The sequence below is a fragment of the Penaeus japonicus genome, unplaced genomic scaffold (genome assembly GCF_977035675.1).
Source record: "Penaeus japonicus unplaced genomic scaffold, GWHDUDI00000001_assembly GWHDUDI00000009, whole genome shotgun sequence".
Taxonomy (NCBI): Eukaryota; Metazoa; Arthropoda; class Malacostraca; order Decapoda; family Penaeidae; genus Penaeus; species Penaeus japonicus.
Genome location: NW_028234411.1, coordinates 45,398,894 through 45,402,915, shown reverse-complemented (window position 1 = coordinate 45,402,915; position 4,022 = coordinate 45,398,894).

Here is a 4,022-nt window from a genome sequence, read left to right as displayed (position 1 = left end):
AGAACTTACCCCTTTCAACATTTGAAAAACAATAAAATACCTTTGCTCATATAAATAGCTTGTGCAGAAAACATACAAGCAAGGAGATGAAAAAACAGCAGTTGGCTACTCCCCCATCCCCCACGCAGTGGAGTACCCTTATACCTGCCTACAAGTAGTAAGATCTGCAGTAAAAATGTTAGATACATTTCTCTCAGGTTCTCTTACTAATTTCCATAAATGCAAAAGACATAATACATATATACATACGGGTATATGTGTATATGTGTATGTATGTATGTATGTGCATGTGTATTATGTGTATATATATGTGTATGTATGTATATATGTATATATGTATGTGTGTGTATATGTATATATATGTATATATTTATATATATATAGGTAAGTGATTATGTGCATATACATATGTATATGTGTATATATCTGTAGAAGTAAGTGTATATATGTGCGTCTATATATATGTGTGGGTATATATATATGGGTATGTATATGTATGTGTATGTGTATATATATGTATAGGTATATATATGTATATTTGAGTGTGTATATGTATGTGTATGCGTATGTATTTTTATATGTGCGTATATGTATATATGTAAGTGGTTCTTTATGTATATTCAGGCGGATTTTCTTATAGATATTTTCAACTCTATTTTTTTGAAAAAATATATATCCAGTTTTTTTCAATATATATTCAGACGTTGTTAAATATATATTCAGATCTGTTTAATAAAATAATGCATATTCAAACATATATTTATATATATAGAAGAATAAGTAAGTGTGTATGTAGAAGAGAACCTTACAACTCTAGGGTAAGTTTCCTGTTATTACATACAAACATTTATATGAACAACATAGTTTTTTACTCTTCCAAAAGGCCTTATTCCCCCATTATTTTTTAATTCTTTCTTTATGTTTCAACGAGGTTTACTTAGATTTTTACAGAAGGAGAGGATGCAGGCCAGGGATGCAGGGGCAACCCAGTTACCCCCTCCCCATCCCCCAGGAGAGAACGCCTTCAAACAAGCAGTGGACCCTCAGGTCCTGAGGTCACCTCTCTCCCTTTTTCGCTTAAATACCTTCTTTCTCCCCCCTGTTAGTACATTCAGTTTTTCTACAGCAGGCTCAGCAGTTGTGACAAGGACTCCTAATATTGAACCTACCTTTATTCCTTGACCAAGTGTAGCCCCCTAGAGAAGGGCTCCTGCTGTGGCCTCCTTTTTTTCCCTCTTTATTTTTCCAGGTGACAGCAGAGACACATAGGATCTCCTCTGAGTTTGTTGAAGACGAGGATGCAACTGGCGACCATCATCCCCTAGGAGCCATCCCCCAGGACCAGGGAGAGGGCGTACAGAACCTCCTGATGACCGAAGAAAGGATTTTTCCCGAGTGAAAGACACAGGAACCCTAAACAAAGCCAGCAAGCCAAAGGATCCTGAAAACGTCGCGATTTTTTCAAGAGATATTATGTTTTGCAAACTTTCACATTGTTTCTATGTATGTACATAAGCTTGTTTACCCTGTATACATCGTTTTTTTTTTATGTTGCATACTTCCCAATATTTCCATGTGTGTACATAAGCGTGTTTACCCTGATATATATATTTTTTCTACTTCATTTTGTCAATTTTTGTTTCACAATATATACTATGTTTATTTGGTTAGTGACCAAGGGACACTCCCCCCGTCCCCAGTTCCCCAAACAACCTTCCTTCTCAGAACCTCCACTCAGTTGATGAGGGAATGAGGAGAAGGTCCCCCAATGTACCAAGTTACCTACCCCCATTTTCTCTTTTGTTTTACTGTATATATAGTGTACTTATGAAATAAAAGAGTTAGTATTCTCACAACAGTTCACCTGAAGAGGCTAAGAAGGCCGAAAACGCGTTAGTGACTTAAGTGTGAATACTGATTAAGTGTAGTGTAACTTGTGATTTAATTTATCCCAAAGAAACTTTGAAAATAAGAATTTGTGGAAGAAGGGATTAGAAAAAACTCCCAGTGTTTCTAAGTGCCTGGATGAGCCTACAACAGCCGTTGCAGCTGCAGAACAAACAGGCTAGAGCTAGACTCTCCTCACAGAGGTCTAGCTTTCTTTGTTTTCTGGTTTGTTGTTTCTCCTTCACTTTTTCTTTAGAACCTGTGTTTTTTATCTTCTCTTACCCCCCTTTTTTTCCGTTTTTTTAGTTTTCCAAGTTTTTTTTCCAGTACAATTACAAAGTTCTTTTGTAGGTTTTTAGGTTTCTCAGTACATTTTACAGGATCATTTTGAATTTTTTACAGGATCATTTTGAATTTTTGGTAGTTTTTTTAGATTTAGTGTTGCGGTTTTTCCCGTGATTCTCTAGTGTCTGGTAAGTGTTAGACAGAGAGTGTATAGTATACTTAAAGTGTTTTGCACTGTAAGGTAGTGTTTCTCATTGAAAAGGCGGTATGTGGTACCGTGAATGCAGTGTTTTACATTGACATTTCAGTGAGTTACACGAGGTGTGGGTTTGTAATTAAGTAATTAACCCAAAAAATACCTAACCTAACCCACCCTTATAAAATTCAAAAATCTCCAAGAGAAATGGTAATGACTAGAAATCAGGTAAAAGGCGACAACATGGAAGAAATGAGACTCCCACCAACACCAGAAGAAAGACATCTGGGCTCCCTGTGCCACAGGCTGAGCAAAAGCATGGAAGAGATATATGAGAGACTGGCAAACCCTGAAGCCCATACATACAGAACAGAAAGAGGAAACACCCATGCACTTTTAACTGATGGATGGGCACACCCAGATGCATGGGCCCCAGGGAACCCAGCTGTCGAGGCATCTCCCCTAGTCGGCATGCTAGTCAAAGGAGCAAGGGAAATAGGACACCCAGAAGAACCATACCCAGACACCTTCCAGAACATTGAAGACGATACTCCTTTCAGTGAAGAAGAATGGAAGGATCTGCAAACCCTAGCTACTCTATTCAATAGAGAAGCCCTCTGCTACAGACAAATCAAGTTTTGTGATGAGTGTGAGGTACAGGGAATTCCAGGCATCAGCAAGACAACACAAGTAGAATACAAGTCACCCTCAGGCTTCCTGCCCCCTATGTGGATCATGGAGATGGGGGAACTGATTTGGAAGAATGCAGCTAGGCAATGGCAAGGCCTTGTTGCAGCCCAGCTAAGGTCGGAAGCCATTCACCTCAGATCATTTATAGTGAGCATGAAAATAGATATAATGGCGAAGTATCCACAGAAGTATGATATAATCACCCATAGAGCCTACAAGCAAGCAATGGTAATGGTAGCAACCAAGGAAGTGAAGACCCCTCCTGCTGAGAGATTCTTCATTGCAAATGGAGACATAACCCTTCTAGAATACCTCAGACGGGATGAGGATGCACATATGACAGAGCAAGAAAAGGAAAGAATAGAAAGATGCATGAATCCTAAAAAAGTGGACAAGATAGCACAGACTGAAGAAGAAAACCCCCCCCCCCCCCACCTTGCCAGACAGCATCCAAGACACCCAGAGAGAAACTCAATTTCCGTGTGGACAGCAGACTCAGGGACACAAGACAAGGATGACCATGGAGACCAGGAAGGATTAAGGCAAGAAGTAGAACTACCCCCTGAGGGTCAAGAAATCGACAAGATAGAGGAATGCCACATTCGTATTGATATGGTTGCAAAGGCAGTGGATAGGATAGAAAAACTCATTGCACATAAGTTGCAGGCCCCCAATAACAGAAACGAAAGGGAAGTACCCAAAGAACAAAGAAGAGTTGATGAAGATACCACCAGGAAAGAGAAATCAAAAGACAAACAGACAATAATAAAAAGACTACTGGCACAATGACAAATAGAACAAAAGAAAAGAAAAAGAGTAAGTTCACACAAACGCAAAAAACGACATACAACTGCGACCAAGAATGAACAGACAACCTGTACAGAGGAGATACAATCCAGACCTTGGAGAAGAAACACCTGAACTACCAACACAGGGAACCAGATGGCAGAATTTCCAAGGACAA